Consider the following 21,352-nt stretch of genomic DNA (forward strand, 5'->3'; position numbering starts at 1 on the left):
CAAAGGCCAGCGGCGAGCATGTCGGAAAAGGGTCAGCTTTTCCCAAAGTTTTCAGTTTTCCTTCTTCGCATTTTTGTTTTTTGTTATTTATATTTTTTCTGTTGGCTCTCTGGTTTTCTCCTTCCTATCCATATCGCGCAAATGGACAAATGTTTCGACATTTTTCAAACGCCAAAGAATTTGCTAAGCTGCACAAAACGAACGAGCGCAGAGAGAGATAGAGAGATAGAGCAAATGCTAAAGAACCGGCACAAAGTGGCCAAATTTATGCAATAATGTTGAGCCCATTGTCTGTCTGTCTGTGAGCATGTCCCTGTGGACATTTCATCCATTTACGCGTCTGTCTGCTGATTGTATAGAATTTTTTGTATTATGACTAGAGTGGATTGAAGGCTGGATGAGATATAAATGATATAGCGATAGGTAAAGCTGCTGAAGGACAAATGATTTATATAAGATGAGGATAAATTATTTATATAGGAGTCTCTCTTTTATTATTATTTTTGTATTTTCTATTTTCATATAATGTGTTAAAGTATTAAATGTTATTATAAAATATATTACAAAATTATAAGAATTTATTTCCGTATAGTTGATAAGAAAGATATAGTTTATTGTTATTGGTATTATTATTATTATTTATTTCTAGTAAACAAAAATTAATTTTAATAGAAAAAATATTATTATTAAATTAAAAATACACTGTTTAGTTTTTCTCCGAAAAGCAAAATATTTATAGTTTTATTTATTTATTTCTTTTCGACAACTAAATTTGTATTTTATATTTGTTTTATAGGTTTTTTTTTTTTTTTTTTTTTTTTTTTTTTTTTTTTTTTTTTGTTTAATTTTGTAAATTATAAAATATTATATCATACTTAAATTCTGTTGAATTAATCGACTACTCTCTCTCCTATATGCAATGTTTTATTTTATGCAAGTCTAATTTCACTCGTATTTCCAGTTATTTTCAACCACAGCACACTAATTATTTCTATATCATTTACCTTTAATCAACACCTCAGCCTGCGCGTCAGCTCTTCAAAATTAATGAGCCCCAAAAGCATTGATTTGCATATCTGACTCGCTGACTGAATAGCCGACTGAGTGACTGGCTGAGGGCATGTCAAGTGCCAGCAATCAGTCATAAACGAAACCAATTTGCCGAACAGCCAGCAATTAGATTATAGAACCAAAAACGGAAACATCTTTGGGGGCAACACAAAACTAAATTGGCAAGTGTATAAAAGAACTCGCTGCCAGTTGCCTAGACTCAACGTCAGTCAATCATTCGGTGCATCTGGCTGAGAGCTGCAATGGCCGACGTTCGACATGGCTGTTAATTACATTTTGATTAAAGCGCAAGGCGAGGGCAAAAATAGCAGCGCGCTGAGAGCGGCATCCCTAATGGAAGCTATCAGCGGCAGTTGCGGCGGACAAGAACAGCTGCCACGCCCCCATGCAGCACGCTGATGGTTGGGAGTGCAAAGGCTTGTTATCGCCACAGACGGAGAGCCAGCCAATTCAATTGTCTAACGAGGGGCGTTAAGAGTAAAATTTAATACACCACTCACCGGCAAAGCAAATGTCTTTTCGTCTTCTCGCGCTGTCAAGACGTCAGCCACTGAGCGCCGTCTACTTCACCGGTCTGTCCATCAGGCAACCGAGCCGAGCAGTCAGTCAGTCAGTCAATCAAGCTGGCTTTACACAATCTGACGGCGCCTTTGCAATTGACTAAGAAATCAATTAACAGCCGTGCATTTACCCACGCGTTTACCTATTATATCTGCCGAGCTAATACCCTGCTTAATGGAGTTTTAAAAGGCGTATTTGCATTTCATCCACCCACTCTCTACTGAGGCTGCTGTTGTAGTAGCTGTAAGCACTCTTATTATGCCAAGCAGTGTAAAGAGTTATAGTTATGGATGTTCTGCTTGTGATTCTATCAAGGCACACAGGGTATTTTACGTTCATCAGCTTTTCCCTACGCACTCATTCTCATTGGTAATTAATTACTCTCTGCATTTGACTTAATTTCTTTTAAATACTCGTGTTTTCTTAACACAAATTGCCTGAGCTCAAAGCCCGCAGACAGTCGACATCAAATACAATCTTTCACAGCATATAACCCCACTGCCTAATGTAGCTGAAATTAATAGAAAAATAAATGATATTCTCGGAAATCTGTCTGCCAATCTGAACAATTTAACTCTGCTCAAATCGAATTAGTTGTTGATTGAGTACAAAAAAGGAGCCAATTACGAACTTAGAGCGCCAGAGACAGATGCCAAAAAATGTAGAAAAAAAAATGATATAGGTATGTATAATAACAGTATTTGCAAAAGGTCCAATTAAACGTCTTTCACGGCGGGTCAAAAGCTAACAATGAAGGAAAAGGTGGTGGCTGACATAAAGGTTGAAACTGTAGAAAATGTCGCACGATTTGAGATGAGCATAAAAAATGTAGAGACTTCTATATATAAAAATATCTTGAATCGCTGAAGTATGACAACAATTTACATTTCTCTGTAATTTGTCTTCGATGCCAGACGCTCCCTTTTTCAGATATACATACCTACATATATGTATGTATATACATGTCTGAAGGAGGAGCGATGCCTTCCTTCCAAGAAGTGTTGTCTTGCGCTGAATTGCGAGAATTTATGTGAAATTATGATAAATTGTTCAATGACTGTCAAGCCTCCAGGCAGACGAAGGGTTCAAATTGGATTTTGTTTTTTCATCTGGTTACTCTTCCTTTCGTTTCGTGTTTTTTTACATAATATGTGCTCCAAGCACCGCTAATTGAGCCTTGCACGCAGTGTCCCCTTGAGTGAATGGGAAAATTAAATATTTGCCTAGACAATTCCATCAGAAGAGACGAAATGAAATGGTCTGCGATGTGCCTGAGTCGCTGCGTATGTATACAAGTTGAGCAGCTCGAAAGGGTCAAGTGACGATCCTTCAGACGCTTTTATCAGCTCTTCAGATTATAAATCTTATAATTGGAGGCAATTTATAAAATTTTGACAGCTTAAGGCCATTTTGGTGGTGGGCCGCAACAAAGCCAAAGCACTTAATGAGCCCGAGTCGGGAGTCGTTAAGGTGGGCGTGGCTGCGTCCCATGTCGGGGCTTACCTTTAGTCGGGCACAAATAAATCATTATTTATTTGGCTGTCATGTCAAAATGAATTGCCAGATAAATTTACAAAAGAACAAAAAAGTGAAACACGAAAAGAAACGAAAGGCAAGAGAAAAATCCCAACGCTTAATGTCAAAATTAATGAAACTTTTTACAGACGACGGTATATTTGTGCTACATACATACATGAATGTATACATACATATATTTTCACAAATATGCTATGCAAAGGAGAAGAATGTACATATGTACAGGAGGAGGACACCCTCACTCACACCCACACACCCACACACACACACAGAGCTTTCTTACCCGTCAAGTTCTTAATAAATCTCTTGTGCCTTTTACGTAGCATACTTTGCCGGGCTAAGCGCTCGAGCCTTTGGGTCTGGTATGTGCAGCTAGTTTAATCTACTCGGACATGACAATAAAATTTATATCATCTTTCCTTTTCGCCTGCTTAGTGAAGTCCTTTCTCGCCTCTGCGGTTTCTATTTGACTTTTGCCATTTGCCACTTCTCATTTTCATTTTATTCGCTCGCCTTTTTATGCTTCTGTTTGTGTGCTCTGTTTCTTCCCTCCTTTATTTGTTTATTTTTATTTTTTTGTGAAATCTTGAGCTTGTTCGCGCTTTGAGCTCAAAATAAAAATAAATAAATAAAGCATAATAACAATAAAAAGCAGAAAATGCCACATTAAGCATGATTTGCCGCTTTTCAAGCCAAGCATCCACCGTGGCTGTGCCTGTGCCTGTGCCTGGACCTGAGCCTGGCCTCGCCGAGCTTCGTCCTTCGGGTGCTCTGCATTTTGGTCAGTCTGCCGTCCCGTTTGCATTGTTCGCTGTGCCGTGTTCAGATTTCAAGTTTATCAGCTGCTTTCATTTCGCTCATATTTCGCGCTTAACTGACTTTTTGCGCCGACCCAAGCCGAAATAAATGAGCTGCCATTTGAGCGAGAGATTAATGTAATGTCATAATTTCTAATCTACAGCATTTCAATGCGATTAACATCTGTTGGCATCACTTAATGGCGCTATATTAAAAACCATTGCGGCCATTGCCCAATAGACGCCCCAATCCAGATTTATGACCCTATGTCTAGCATACGTGACCCGCGCGACTTTCTTCACGGCAATTGCAGCAAAATACATATCTCTCACTCTCACTCCCTCTCACCTCCTCTCTCTCTCTCTCTCCTATTATATATACATAAAAATGTAATGCAATATTGTCAGCTCAACGGGCTCGCAACATATAAATCAATAAGCCAATCAAGTGCTCGCAATCAGTAAACTTTCGGCGCGTGCCTACATGAAGCAAACAAATATTTATCATACGCACTGTGTGCAGTGGGGAGTAAAATAAAATGTATATAAAGTGCTGCTGCAAAATATTAAAGTTAAGCATTCCACTAAGCCTCAATAAGTAGGAAATTTAATAGGCTGACCAATAACATTTGATATTTGCAGATGCGAGTACTATCGATTGTTTGTACAATCGAATAAGCTGAGACTAAGCCAGTTTTCTTTAGAGATACTGAAGCCAAAGTTTCTGCCTGTTATCAATTTATATTATAGTGGCAGTTCGATAGTTATTGATAGCTGCAGTAATTGAATAGAAGTAGATTCAATTTACAGAAAGGAGCTGCATTTAATTGCCTGTAAGAAATTATTGATTATAATAAATAAAATAAATAAATTACATGTGAAGTTGGTTTAACTTTTAAAAACAAGATTTTTTCCTTAACTAAAAAAAAAATTTATGTATGCATTTATATGTGTATAAATAAGTGAACTCAGTCTAATAAAAGTTAAACCTATCTAAGCCCGATGTTACTTCAATACACGTGCGTGCTAGCTAAACTATAGACTTTGAGCAATGATTTAGCTGAAGGAATTCTAGGAGGTGTTACATATTTTATGAACCATTTAAAGCACCCTGCTGGGCGAGCAATAAAAAGTTAGAGGGAAAAACCAATAAATATCAAATGGCAACAGAATACAATATGAAAGAATGTGCCAATATATGTGTGTGTGTGTGTGTTTGATATGTGTGATAGACAACACGCAATACAACCCGATGACACTGCCGGAAACGGAAATGAATGCGCAGTCTGCGTGTTGCATGCGGAAATGAAAATGCTGGTCAAGAATCCACTACCTCCAAAAAAAAAAACAAACGTAGCAAATATACGACGAAAGAAAAAAAAACTATATAAAAGTATGACAAAAAATAAGTCACAAAATGCAAAACGAATAGGAACCAAACTTTTTACTTTGCTTGCAAACGAAACTTTGCAGTCAGAAGATATTTCAGTCAGGATTTCACAATTGGGCGGAGTTTTCATTCGCTTCGCTCAGAGTTCATGCTCATTTGCCTGTGCGCAGACAATTGGCAAAGAAATGCTAAGAAGCAAGCAGCAAGAAAAGAAGCGAAAAAAAAACACACACACACACACAAAATAAGAGAATTGTAGTAAAATTACATTTATTACATTTTCGCTTTCCTCCAAACTTTTGCCAGGCAAAGCAAACTTTTTGGGCCAGATTAAAGCAGAAAGCAGTTCGACATGAATATACATGAAGGAAATACAGTCTTTAAGCATTGCAATGTTTTTGTTTGTTAAATGCCCAGAAATAACTGTCAAGCCAATTGTTTATAAATATTTAATTCTCATTAATGCAAAATTTTCAGTGGTATTTCCAGTTGTACTAAGTAAGTAATCAATATTTAAGCCGCGACGCGCAGAGCTTTTAATAAATTTCTAAGCAAAAATGCTGGTACGGCCCCGCAGCATTCATAAACAGAAAAGTTTTTAATTCTTGGCTAATTAAAAAGGCAATTTAAATGCAAACTAAATGAAAAGCGCGTCCGAAAATTTTCCAACTTAATTAATAAATCGCCACGCTATGTGGCCGCTGAATGCGTTTGGGGCATGTGGGCGTCGTACAGTAGGCCTCGGTTGGCAAAATGTGGTCAAAATTCAAGCTATGACGGAACCGATTGACCAGATGTCATAATGAGAGAATGCTGGAGAACTCACCAGAATAAAATAGAGCTTTGAGCTTTGATCAGGCTATATATATATGAGCATTTCAAGTTGTGAAAAGTCGCAAGAAAAATATGTGGAAAATATTCAATATTCACCTAGATAGGTGCTTTATATTAGCAATCTTTTAAACTGAAATTTAATTTTTAGAGAAATGTTAAGAATTGGGTTTTCTGTACAATTTTCGGCATTCTTACTTTACGATAATAAAGATTATTTAATAAATAATTTTTATTGACAACAGCAGGAATTATTTGCTGTATAAACGTATTATTTTCTTTAATTAGTTGTAAGTTGAGCGACCGTTTGGTTCCTCACGCTCTCTCCACGAAATTATCGTACCCCTCGCTCTCACTCTGAGCATGTGACTTCGGTTCACATCGCCTTGACTTTATGTTGGGCGGCTTCAAGCCAACTATTCGTGTGATGCTCTTTAAAGGAACATCATTTATGGAGAGGAATAATTGACGTTCGCACAGCGAAACTTCGTGCGTAAAGTCATAAAGGCAAGGCAATCGGTCTTTACATTCACATACCCACACACTTCTATTAAGTAATTGATATAATTAGCGAGCACAACACCTGCTTAAATACGGAATCATGTTTGTACATGTACCAAAAGAAAGGTTTCTTTTCGATCATGCACGAACTCGTTAGAGTACCGATACAATCGGTTGATCTCTGTGTTTTTTCTCAGAGCGTGAATAAAAAACACATATTTCTTTTTATTGCGAAACGTTCAACAGATCAATGCGCAGCAATTGATTGATTTTTGCATTGAGATATGAACAAAAGCCCCAGTGTGCGTCAGCTCTAGCTCAACACATTCTCCCCACTAGGCTCCCCTCCGGTCACTGGCTGCTTCTCGTTATTATGCCCACAACTATGCGAATTGTTTGAGCAGCACAATAAAGCTATGCTAAAAGCTGGCTTTGTTTTTTTTTAAAGACTTAAATATATGCATACATCTACAGAGTAGCTGCTAGACAAGCATACTCACTTCCAACTTTGGCTAATCCTTAGCCTTGTCGCAAATATGCACATCATCTCAATCTAACAGAGAGACTCGTGAGCCAATGCATAAAACAATCAAGCATATATTGAGTTGTTCCACAGCTTAATTTCGCATATTCTGCCACAATATCCGCAGCTGGCAACAAGTCGCATAACATTCGAGTAAATCTTTTTAAGCTGCTCGCTCAGCGCGAGTCGGTCTCTCTCTCTCTCGGCCCGCTGCTGATTGTGTTTGCTGCTTGAGATTGCATATTTCTATCAACAATGACAACAACAGCTACGAATATTGTAGCAATCCGAAAAAATACCGTCAAGTGCTGATGGAAACCCATAAATACTCAACGTACATACAACAGCATCAGCAACAATAACAACAACAATAACAGCAAGGAAAATGCTGGGTAAAACTTTGTCAACTTTGTGTAACAAACGAAGCACTTGCATACATATTGACTTTAACTGTAAGCGTTTATTGTTGATTGAGTGTGTGTGTGTGTGTGTGGGTGTGTGTATGCGTGAGCGTATAAATATGTACCTCGGCTATCAATAAATCCACTATATATATGTATAAAATTGTATTTGCTAAGCCTTCGTTGGCGAACTACGGCGAGCATTTGCTGCCATCGATTTGTAGTCGTAAATGGGATTGATTTACTTTTCCTTTCGCTCTTTACTATTATTTCGTAACCCTCTCTTACTCACTCTATTCTCATATTATCACTATATTGCTTTAAAATTATTTACAGATAACCATAAAAGGTGAATTATTTTCTTGATTTTTTTTTTTATGAAAGGGATATTTTAAAAATATCAAGAAAATAATTCAGCATATATTTTATTTTTTTATTTATTTTTTTTTTTTTTATTGTTAATCTATAAGCACAGAGTTTTTACGGCAAACAGGATAGCAGTTCTTTGTGATTTCTTTTCATATTCTTAAAACTCATAATTAAAATTTTCATTGCATTTAAAGTTCAATTTGAATACCTCAAAACTGGATATTTTTAATGCACTGCGTAGGCAATTATAGGGATAATATTGTTTTTCATATTTTAAAAAATCTATTTCATATTTTTTGTTGTGTCCACTAGAGACAACTGCATGTCATTATTATGCTTTGATATTTTAATGAAGTACATCCTCAAGAAAATTTATTCAACAAAAACTTTCGCATGGCAAAACCTTAAAGAGAAGCTCCAAAATACAATCTCTATATGCATCAGAAGCGTAGAGCTTACTTGTGTGGATGTATATTTATATAAATAAAAAAAAATAATAATATTTCCGATATGAGCATAAAGTTGAGGTTATCTCCCAGTCGCTCACTCCTGCTAAGCTAAAATACAATTTATTTCCATTCATGATGGCATGGATACAAATATTTTAAGCTATGAATTAAAGACAAAGCCACAAAAAAAAAAAAAAACAAAAAAAAAAAACTTAAAATTGCTTACCTTCACAGCATTTGCAGAGTATTCAACGTATAAGCCCATGCCATAACTCTTATTTATGGCACATCTATAAAGAGACGGAAGCTTCTTTATTTTACTTTTAAAAAATATATACATATATCGTTTATTTTTTGTTTTTGTGTAAATTTCCATATTCAATATTTGCACAGCAAATTGCGTTTTGAAGCGGATGTTTATATATTTTCGAGTGCGGCCCATTTTATAATATTTTTTGCACAGCCCACACACACATACACATTTGTCTTAGATACACACTTGTGCAATGCCATGCCATAAAATATGCATCAAAAATTTGTCACACTCCAACAAAATGGTCGAAAAGTTCACCTTCTTAATGGTCACTTGACCCAGAAAAGTGTGGCCCGCACACACACAGAGAGATATATATGTGTGTAGGTGAGCATGTGTGTGTGTGTGTATAGAGAAGGCATTGAATTTAAATTGCGCATTAAATGCGAACCAGGAGGCATGTCCTTTCAGCCAACGATGACGCAGCTCTGTGGCCCTTTTCCAAGAAATTGATAAGTCAAAGTTCATAATTGGACGTGCCTGAAGGGTCCACTCAGCACACAATGTGGACATTCCGCACAGCTCAATTTGGCAGCTGAGAATTTATTCGCAGCAGCAAGAAAAAAAAAAAAATCTAAATGAAGCAAAAGCAGCTCTTAGCCTTACGTATACCAGGCCAACCCCTTCACTAAACCGCAATTAGGAGACGAGGCATAGAAATGTGCGCAAATTGAAATGGAAAACGGCAAAAAGAATGCCACAACAAATGGCTGGAAAACTATTTCCAACTCTTTTCAGGCAGTCGTCAGGTGAACCACTTTCTTCGCCCATTATGGAGCAGCAGCGGTGCCAGCTCTTCTGCACTTAGCATGTCTCGGTCTAATTACGGGGCGTTGCTGACTGCCATTTTGCATGCCTTGTGTGCATTAAGCATACGCCCCGTGGCACGAACAAAGGCATGTTTACACAAACCCTAAGAAATCAACAAAAACAAAAAAAAAAAAAAAAAAAAAAGCACCGCAAAAGTGAGCAGTTAGGAAGTTATATTTCTCACTGAAACCCAGCGGAATTGCATAGATTGTTGCCAGCTCGTTTTTTATGCGGAATTGAAGTTGCTGCAACACGCAGTTTTGTATCCCAGGTGCCTTATCTTGTGTGAAAACCTAAACAAATCTCAAACTAAATGGCTGCAGCGCACGGTGCGATAAGCCATAAAAGCCAAGCATATATTACGCCTTCAGAAATTTCGATCGTGACATTATATGTAATTAATCGGGCATAAACTAATAATTAAGTAACATTACAGGAAGAGGCTAATTTATTATACAAATTGATTGATGAATGTAATATGAGATTAAACTGTAATCATTTAATCAAAAATTTAAGAACTTCTTCAGTTAGGAGAGATATGAATGAATATACAACAAAAATTAATAAAATAATTTTTAAATACGGTTTGTTTATTATTTGAAATGCTTAGTGTTTGATCTAAAAGTAACACCAAGTATTGAACAAAGAAGTATCCCATACTTACTCTTGAATGGATAAAATAATTTTTTCTCTGTAAAAAAATCGTTTCTTTTCTTTTTTGCTGGCATAAACGAATACTGATTATATTTTTAATGGATGTATTATAAGTGTTAAAAGCCTCGTTGATTCAATATATTTTAGCCCAAATTCATTCCTTTATTACTCACAGTTCAAAAGTAAACTCTATCATTTTTGTATTCAATAAGCGCGAGCCATAACTATTCGCATATGAGCGAGCAGCCACACACTCGTTTGCACACCATTAGCTAGACTCGAGTAGAACACACACACACACACACACACACATAGTTTAGGGACAAAACAGTGTCATTTATTACCTTCCGTATACTTGGCTGCCAAACTGCCAAGCGGCGTATACAATATTTCATTATAAATTACACACGACTTACGTCAATTTGTTTGGGGCGGCCGTCAGAAGTTGGTTGAAGTTGGTGGGAAGCACAAGAACAAGAAAAAGGGAAGAGAGAACATAAAAAAAAGAATTACAGGAATCTCATAAGTAAGCCATAACACACAGCCACACACATAAGAAGAGTTTATTAGACAGCGGCAGCAAAAACGGAAGTGGCCATAATTTACTAACGAAGCCATAACAAAAATGCCCAAACAGCCGGCACAATGCGAAGCCAAACAAAAACCAGCCAAAAGGAAGACGGCAAAGGAGACGGCCTGATGGAGATAGAGCGAGTTGTTGGTAGTAAATTTATCAATCAAACTAGCGCAAAAAGAAACAACTTTCGAATAGTTGTAGCAATAGATAACAGCAACAGCAATAACAGCAGCAACAACAACAACAGAGACAACAAAAACAACAACAGAATACACACTATACTTGACGTCCATTTATATTTGACAATTTCCTGTTTGTGTGGATTGATGATGGGGCCACGTGGCATATGATTTGATTTTGCCCATTTGCGTATATTACGTATACGTCATGTTTGTTATTGATGAGTCCGACATGTGCCTGCCATCAATTATGTTTACGAAAAATACTTAAGCTGACTAAAGCCCAGTCGAATGAGTGAGTGAGTGGGTCGAGTGCCACTCCCCTCCACACCACTCCACACCACTCCACACCACTCAAAGCGAGTGTCATTCAAGTGCAGCGAACAAAAGATATACTACATTCTATGTAGTTCTGTTATCGATTATTATCGATTGCAATCATTACACATAAAGCATAAGCTTGATTTATGTTTCTCATTCATCAGAATGAGGGTCGCTCAACTCTATCCTCCTCGCCTTTTATCGATATAATAAAACTGAGTTGTTAAGAAACTGACATGAACTGACATGAACGCTCATATGTTTTTACCTTCAGCGTATTGAATGGTGCTCTTACCTCTTTACCACAGACGACCTCCATAAACGTTTCCCTTATGTTTAATCGATACATATCGATAGCGAATGTTGTCATTTCGCTTATTTATGTGTAACAAGGGCGAAAGAATATCTGCTGTGGCCCTCTTATAGACACTTTCGCAACATCTTAAATCCCTACTGGCCCATTTGAAATGATTACAGGGTATTAAATTGGGAAATATTATGCATACGCCCTGGTACCTGCAGCACATTGTAAGCGCATTTATCGCCCGCTCCCTGAAATCGTAACGAATGCAGGAATTGTGCTCAAAATGTAACTGGAACGCAATTATGTGGCACATTTTGCCGCACATAAACTGCCACATCATGATGGATGAGTCTGAATGGGAGGCTTCGCTGTGAAGGCGACAAAAATGGGGAGAAGCGAAGAACTAGGAAAAACTATTAAGCGCCAAGAGCTGGCAAGGTGCTAAAGCACTTGCTAAAGTCTTCGATTGCTGTCGGGAACTTGGTACTTTAGAATCCTGACTCTGCCAACCGATTGCGACCTTTTCTTGGTTCTTTTTATTTCTATTCTCCAGCTGCAATTTTCTTAAGCAGTTTTACGCCTGAACGCTGACATAATGTTGTTAACCGATAATACGTTGAAATTGAAAAGTGCACTCGATGGGATGGGGGAGTGATAAGAGAGAGAGAGAGAGAGAGCGCGAGAGAGAGTGGGTGGAGAGAAGAGGAGAGGAGGCAACTCCACTGCCTGCCTGCCACACAAAATCTCTTACGACAAATTGCATATTTCAATTTGCAACAACTTTGCAGGCTGTCTGTGGTGGGCTGCGAGTGTAACTGGGCTTCCGCTTCTGGACTAGACATTTCTTTCATATTGGTTTTTTCTTCCAACGCTGCTCCCTATCGTCTTCCTTCTCGTTTTAGTCTGCTTTATGCCAGTTAAGGGTTTTTAGAGTCAGGTGTCTGCCGCATATTGGTTTGCTTAAAATGTGCCACACACAGACACACACACACATGGAGACACACACTGAGCGAGTCTTATGTGTATGCAAAAAGCCACCCGAGCAGCTTTGCCTTGCGGTAAGTTAAGCCACAGTTAAGCTGATGCATGGGTTAAACTGTAAAATGTATTAAGATTAAGTGGCATTCAGTGCCAGCTGCCTCCCAGCTGTGCCCAGTTGTGCCAGCTTCAGTACTATCAGCATTTCACACACACACTCTCTCTCTCTCTGTCTTTCTCTCTTACTCTCATTCCATTTACCTATTTCTTTTTCTCCCACGGCCGTGGCTTGCCTCCTAAAATGTATGCATTATGTATACGCAGCGTAGTGCACCTGGCTTAAACTTGATTATTGTGTTGGCAAATGTGTTCAACTAGCAAGAAAACGATGTTTGACCTACTGAATGACGTTTTTCTCTTCTAAATGAACTGTTGTTTTAACTGTGAAACGATAGAGAATACTCTAAGTTGAATAATGATAAAATATTGTATGAAACTTTATTTCTTCAAGGTGTTCAGGTTAGATTCTATAATGAATATATTTGAGGTTAAGTATATAAAATTAAAATACTGTTAAGAGCTCCATAAAAATCTGTTAAGATAAGGCTTGTTCTCATATATCTTAATGATTGTAACCCAATATTAATTATCCTATTCTGAACTTAAAATTATGAATATAAATAAAATTTTAAGCCCTTTCTTTTCTTGACATCTAAAGGCAATTAGGTGCGAATTTGTGGATTTCTCAGCTCGGATCTGCGATTTACTGGCAATCAATTATGTTAAGAAAGTAAATAACAATTTTCCCGTGTCCATCAACATTTTGGTTAAGTGAAGTTAAGAATCAAAGTTAACTTTATTATCCGTGTATTTCTCCAGAGCTAAAACTAGATATTTTCTTTTAGTAAATTTTTTTTTAAAGAAGATTCAACAATTTTTTTGTGAACTTTTCTTTATACATGTTGTCTAATATTTAATGAAATTTAATGAAATACGTAGCCCAATTTAATTACATAAATATTAATTAAATATGCAATTGAAAAGAACTCTTGGAACATTTACGGATAAATGAAGAGTGCTCCAACCTGATGGCAAGCAGTGCATATAGAGTTTTAAAATATATAGCTTCAGTAGCTATCAAATTTCCCTAGAAGGTTTTTAAAGAGTATAAAATGCACTTATCAAAGATTAGAATTTAAAAAAATATTATTTCAAAATATATACTTAAGCTAAATTTAATTTATGTAAATTCTTAAATATTTCTCTTCTAAAGGCTGCTCGCCAATCTTTTGAAGCATGCCATGATATAGATATTTGCCAGGCAATTGCCATTCAACGCATCGTTTGCAGCACAGTCAGCGTTAAATGAGCGTGCAGAATACCAAAATAATATTCATAAATAAATACACACACCCACGCGCATACACATACTTATAAATATAAGATATATACATTTATTTATATGCATATATCATACAAAAGGTTCTGGGCCCATTTGAAAGGTGCAAATTTACAGACTTTATGATTTTTGGCAATTCGAGCCACAGGCACAATTCATAGAGCATGTATGTGTGTGTGTGTTTGAGTACGTGTGCGTGTGTGTGTGTGGGCAATATGTTGAGTACGTGTCTGTTAGTCATCATCATATTTTACATTTTTATGAAGTGCGAGACGCCGCTAAGGCATCGCAATAAAAATCTTATTTTGTGGGTTATAAAAGTGCAAAAGAATCGAGTGGAACAAAAGGGGGAGGAGAAGGGAAGGTGAGCAGCAGAGCTAAAGCTGGTTAACATTTGCAGAAGTTGCCATTTGCGCTACGCACTTTTAATGTGCCAACAGAGCTGCCCTTTCATATTATTTTTATTATTTTTATTATTATTTCTCTTTTTTTTTTAATGATTTATCGGCATTTAAGTGTGGCGAAAGGCAGGGGCAACAAGCGCATCGTAAATTTTTTGTGCGCCTAATTTAATGCAACAATTTCGGTCTGTACTTTTTTCCTTACTCTCTTTACAGTTATTTTGACTTGCATATGACTGTCTCACTCGCACACATATACCATATACACTTATCAGTGTGAGCGCAAGTGTTGTGTGTGTGTTTTGCATGTTTGTATGCATGTGTGTGTGTGTACATAAATGTAAATTGAGTTTGGCGTCTAAAGTACTTTGTAATTTATGGCATGCAATGTGCGTAAGAAAGTCACGTGATAACTTCATCTCCTCTCTCGTTCACTCTGCCTTTCCTCCCTTCCTCTTTCACTCTCTCTCTCTCTCTCTCTCTCTCTCTCTGTCTCTCTTTCCTTTATTCTGTTTTTCTTCCTGAAACACTCTCATTATTTCGCTATGCTTGTGTGTGTGTCTGCTGCGTGTTTATTTATGACTGTTTAGCCACATTTTGCATGACGAAATCATAATTTTCAGCACTCAACTCGACTCGACTCGACTCTCAACTCAACTCAACTCAACTCTCGACCCTGGCAGCCATTTTGACATTTTGTTTGTTTCCTGTGGCTGCCGCGTAACATATATGATAAGTACGTGCAATATATTAGACGAAAAGGAATTCTCATGTTGAGCTTATTAACATTATCAGACTTGGCATTTGTTATTCCGATTACACACAGATTAGGTGGTTCATTTAGGGCTTAACGTTTTTAGACTTTCCAAATAAATAACAGAGCACGCGTAAAACATTGCATCAACACGAGCTCAATATGGAAAATGAAAAATCTAGATTTTAGATGAAAAAATAAAATATTTAGATTATAAAACATACTTAGCGTTAACTTGAGCATTCACTTAATTTATTCTGAATTGTATGAATACAACAAAATATCAGTTAGGATGAAACGAAAAATAAATAATAAATTACCAATTAAGCCTCTCTGCCGCAATGATAACTATATAAATATAAATTAAATTAAAAATAATTTACAATCTGAAAATATTATTCTATTATCTTCAGCAAACTTAATTCCTTCTGCATATTCTAGCCTGCAAGCTTGTTAACCGTATTAAACATTAAATTTAACCAGCACTTAATTCATTCACAATGATTTAACCAAAATTTACCAGCTTATCCAAGTCGGGTAAAAGCAATTCAGGCATTACAAACTTTAGCAAATTCGTTGCGGGTACTTTTGGCCAACAGGAACGCATGTTCTATATGACATAGGCAAACTTTTCCATTAAATTTGTTCAAAACTTCCAAGTTAACTGTAACTTTCAATGACTTTTTGCATTCAACAGTCCATTTACCTAGCCATACTCCCACACACACACACACACACGTAAACGCACAAGCACACACACTAACCCATAAGCACAGTTGTTCAAATAAGTTACACGCCAGGCAACGAAAATTTGTTTGCTCTGCCTTTGACCAAAGTTAGTTTAACCAACTTGAGGGCATTTTATTTACTTTAAAGTATTTATACTTTGCATTATAATAGTACTGGGGATTATATTCAAGTTCTTGCAGATGGCTTCAGTGACAGTGTATTTTACCTTTTACATTCTAAATATGCATGACATTTTGCAAAACAGATTTATTTTAAACTAAAATAGATTATGATTAAGATATTCTTTTTTTTTTTTTTCAATATTATATTTATTGCAAAGTTGTTTTTTTTTTTTTCATTATTTTGTGCTCAGACATATTACTATTATTATGGGCGCAACTGCATATACAGATAATATCTGTCAGATATATGTGTATAACTGATAACTAATCTCTTTCCATCTATATCTCTCTTTTTGCCACCTTCCCTGAATTTTAAAGTCTCAAACGTTCCCCGCAATTAAAAATTTGTTAAAATATTTTTAGAATCACAGACAAAAAACTATTCTCAAATATATTAGCTCAATTTTGAGACTAGTTACTAACTTTACTTTAAGAAACAACTATATGTATTTCACTTACACCCAACACCCTTTTAGATTGTGAATTGATTTCTGTAAAGGTTTAAGCCCTCCAGCTTCAACATAAAAGTTCGGAAAAACGCATCCTGAAAATTGAAATGCATTAAAAATGGCAAAAACATAAGCGCAGGTAATAAACAACCGAACTGCAAATGCGCATTGGCGAGTCCCACAGCAAAAAAACTAAATCCAAGAATACAGAAAAAAATAACATTGCCGTGAGCGTGACTGTGTCAGCTGTAAAAGCGTCGAACCGAAAATCAAAGACATAAAAAAGAGAAGCGCGCTGAAAACTCGCAATTTATTAAATCGATAAAAGTAAAAAATATTTTTAGCTCTGGTTTTTTTTTTTTTTTTTTTTTTTTTTGTGCAGTCAACAAATATGTTGTACCAGCACTTAATGTCAACCTGTGGCGCCCATATAAAATATGGCTCCAACTTCAAATGGGTGCTACAGTAGAGCATAAGTAAGAAAAAAACATTAGCAATAGAAATAAAAATAATATATGATGAGCTGTACTCCAGATTTTTTAATTTCATTCCAAGCTCTAGTATTTAATTTGTGATTTTACCATTAGTGGACCCACTGCTGTCCACTCGCTGCCACAGTTTACTGTAGCTACAGCAAACGTGCAGCAGAACAAAATGAGATTTCGGCCAAATACCATAAAAAGAAATGAGCTAGATTTCAGTAAGGCCGTGGCAGCATCTCGCCGAATGGGTTTTAAGTTCTTTCTATGGAATTCAAGGACCTCGCCCAGACGGCGATGACAAAGCACAAGCTGGAGCAAGGCAAGACAATGAGCGAAATATATTGATTTCACCTAGTTTCGGATTGCAGATGCCTCCCAGGCAGCCTTTGACTCAGTTACACAGCCTTGTTTTTTCTTTTCTTGTCCATCTGAGTGCGAGTGCCTCAGCCTGGGCCTGGGCATGGACATGGGCATGGGCATGGGTGTGTCTATTGCAAATAGTAAAGCACACAATTGAAAGTTTTAGCTAAATGAAAATACCAGAAAAATAAAAGTTCTTTTCTAAGAGAAATTCGGTAATTCTTTAAATATTTTCATTTCAATGAAATTCTAAATGCTTTGTTGGAAATTCCTTAAAGTTAAGTTACGACTCGATGTAACTGTAGCATATTATAAGATAATCTTTTAATTGTCAAGTATATTTCAAAATTTATAAAAACAACTCAAATAGAGAAATAAATATAAAAGTAAAAAATTATGTGAATATAACAAATTTAAATTTAAATAAATAAATAAATAGGTAAATAAATAATATAAATAAATAAATAATATAATAACAAAAATATGAATCAAATACTTTTTACGACCATTTCGTTTATTTTCAGCATTATTACGAATTTAATTATTATTATTATTTAAAAAAATACATGTGATAATTTTTCTTTCAAGCTCAATAAAAATAATTATATGTATTATAATTTTAATGCAATTGTAGTTATTTCCGTTTCGTGCAAATTGCTTCGTTTTTATACATATTTATATTTATATTTATATTTATATTTATTTAGGTTTTCCCAGAATTATTTTCTCACACACACGCACGCACTTTTCCATCCCATCAAAAAAGTGCCGTTAGGCCTATTTGGCTGCGCCTTTTGCCAGATGCGTAGATGGCTCAAAATATGATTAAATTTATGCGAATGCGGGACGCAACATGGAAACTGTTGACTGTTGCTAGAAGACGACATGCCCCAGGAGGCACGCACCGCAAAAAGCATGCAGGCTTAGAGGCAACAGAAACTTGCCTCCTGCCTCCCGCTTTCTGCCTTCTGCCTTCTGCCTCATGCCGTTTGCCACATGCCACGTGCCTAGATTTCGACATTCACAGCTGAGATTGGGGGCAAGTGAGGCCTGTCGGAGGCCAAGTTGGGTCCCCGGCATGTCACTGGGACTGGGGGCGTGGCATGTGAATTAAAACATGTTCGAGTTATTAACAAGCCCCGAAAGTCGCATTAGTTTTTGCCAGCTACAGCGCTTGTCTTCGCATTTGTTATGCTACAAGTCCTCGCTCTTTTCTTGCTACATGCAGCTTGCAGCACGTACATAAAACTTGCTTCTATTTATTTGCACAAAATATTTACATTTGCTCAAAATTATGCGGCAAACGGGGCGTGGCGCAACTATTTTACAAGTTTTTAGGCAACATAAAAGACAGTTGTCGTCGTCGTCGTCGTCGTATTTGCGACCAAGATACGGGGGCATGGTCGGAACTTTTTGTACGTCTGCTGACTTTTCGGTGGGTGCCATAAAGTTGGCCGGGTTAAGCAGCACCCGCGGGTGCAACACGAACAGACGTCGCCATAGCTGCCATGCCCCGCCATGTTGAAAGGCCATCAGAAAAGTTTCTACCCCGGGTATTTGGAGAACTAGGTTTATTTATTTCATTCTGCTTTCGTACTACTACGACTTCTTCTTCTTCTTTTTAATGGCATACAAGACAAGTTTTAAATGCTGTTTGCATGTCACGCAGTTGCTTAGCTTCACAAATTAGCCGAATTTAGCGCCTCATTTGTGGAAAGGCATCAGATTATGTACGTGAAATGTTAAAACAACTTTATAGTTGTTGCTTATGCAAATGACAAGAAATTTTCAATTATATTTTATATAAAGTTTTTGGAGCATTTTTAAATGATTTTCAATATAAGCGGGTCATATATTCCTTGTAAATTATGAATATAAATGAATTATAAATATGACTTTGGATGTTAACTAGTAAATGGGGAATTACTGACCGCAAAATTTTCATTCATGCTTCAAACTTTTCCTTATATCTTATATTTTATACCAATTTAAAAGTATTGAAAAGATAATTCTTATAATTAGTAAATAAATAGTTTTGAATATTTACATTCAATAACAATTCAATATAAATATTCAATATTATTATTTTCTCTTTTTTATATATATATGTATATATATTTCCAATACTATAATGAATTCTGTTTGCTTGAGTAATAGACATTCGCCGCAGAACGTCAAGGAAGTGTCTTTAAATTTTAATTTATTTATTTTGTAAATTTAAGGCCAACTTTTGTTGGATACATTTTCAATTTTAATTTCAACTGTCAATTAATGTCTAAATTTTTAAAAGCTCGAGTGTGACAGTGTGTGATCTGAGTGAGATGAGTTAGTGTGTGTGTGTGGCTTGAACTTGGCTTTAGCTTTATACCTGGCTAGAGCCGACAGCAACAAGAAACAAGAGAAAACGCTGAAACAGAAGCCGCAGCAGCTCATGAATGAAGTTCATCGAATTAGCGTGTTGCGAGGTGTGAATGTGACTTTGTGCGATGAGCAGACTTTAAATAGATATTGACAGTGCACAGATATAAAAGAGTAAATAGAGAGAGAGAGAGAGAGAGACAGTGAGAGAAAGCTAGAGTGAGAGACCACTAAGCAAAGTTCGCCTGTCGTTTCCATTGTCTCTGGCTCGTGTCATGCCTCTGACGCTATTTATAAAAGTCAGTGACACAGTAACTTGTTTTTGCCAGCCTCTAAGCGGAGTATGGTGCTCGTTTTGCCACTTCTAGCACACACAGAGAACTCTTTTTCCGCTTTGATAAGCAAGTTCTTTTGTTCCAGCGCTCATACTAGATATATGTATAGAAAAAATGGGCTGAATATACAGCAAGAATTCATGGTTCCTTTTGTTATATTTGTTGCTGTGGCTTTTGTTCGGGCGAGGCTCGAGCTGCTGCTGCTGCTGCTGCTGCTGACTGGACCAGACACATGCGATATGGATATATGTATATCTGCCAAAGATTTAACACTGCACTAGATACTGATCCCTCTCTGTATGTATGAATGTGTATGTGTGTGTGTGTGTGTTTAGCATGAATACATTTTGCGTGCAATTTTGTATTTTTAGTTGCATTAAATTTACGAGAAAGTAGAACGGATTTTAAATGTAGCTGCATAGAGTATGAAACCTTATAGAAATTTTAGCTATTCTTATCATAGCTGTTGCTGATATATTGAAGCTACTTCTTTGGCATAATCATATAAAAGTAATATTCAATACAAATAATATGAATATTATTCATTAGAATTTACTTTTGGCAGAGGACCATATCAAGAGTTGTATAAGAAATTTTTATTTCTTAATTCAAGTATTTCTGTTCAAAGTTTCATAAATATAATATTTTTGATAATAGTCAATAATAGGATTATGATATACAGACTTAAATAAATAAAGAATTCACCCATAGCCAGTATTGCTTTACTTGAATACAACCTTTAAAAATACTTAATAAATTTCTTTTACAATTGTTTATTAAACAATTAAAAAAATATGTTTTATTTTTAAGCTGCTTCTCATTGTAGAGATTTGGCAAACAGTCTTGCAATACTTTGTGCAAAAAAAATTCTTGTTTTAAGCTCTGCAAACAATAAATTATTATAACGCCCAGACCACTTAAGCCTTTTCGCATAGATAGCTGTCGAACTCTGAGCAGTTGAGTCCCAGCTTTTGCTCACACATCAAGTGAACCTTTCCACACTTTTGACAGGGTTGCCAGCATTGATTTTGTCCTTCAGCTGAGCTCCGACACGTGCCCACGGGGATCGAGCTGCGTTGACTTTTTCGGTTCGGCACTCAAACAGAGTTGTTTTCCGGTAATTTGCCTATTTGGGGCTAAGACGCTCATTTGTCTTGCGCAAATCCATTCTGGGACCTTGTTCACCTATGCTCCACAGACACTTGACAGGCCAAGGCTCCCCCAGATATTCATGTCAATGCTGATTAATAGGCATGGGGCAGAACGCTTGAATTGATGCCAAATACTTGCAGATTGAGCATTTAAATGCAAATTATCGAGCTTGAAAACTTGGCCAAA

General features: G+C 36.5%; 1 protein-coding gene across 5 annotated transcripts in view; it reads left to right on the forward strand.

Annotated features, from left to right (window-relative positions):
• Positions 1-21,352, forward strand: part of Nlg3 (Neuroligin 3) — a 96,650-nt gene that overhangs the window by 61,331 nt on the left and 13,967 nt on the right. The window lies entirely within an intron of this gene.

This window comes from Drosophila arizonae, chromosome 2, assembly GCF_054131065.1.
Source record: "Drosophila arizonae isolate 15081-1271.41 chromosome 2, UAZ_ARI_1.0, whole genome shotgun sequence".
NCBI lineage: Eukaryota > Metazoa > Arthropoda > Insecta > Diptera > Drosophilidae > Drosophila > Drosophila arizonae.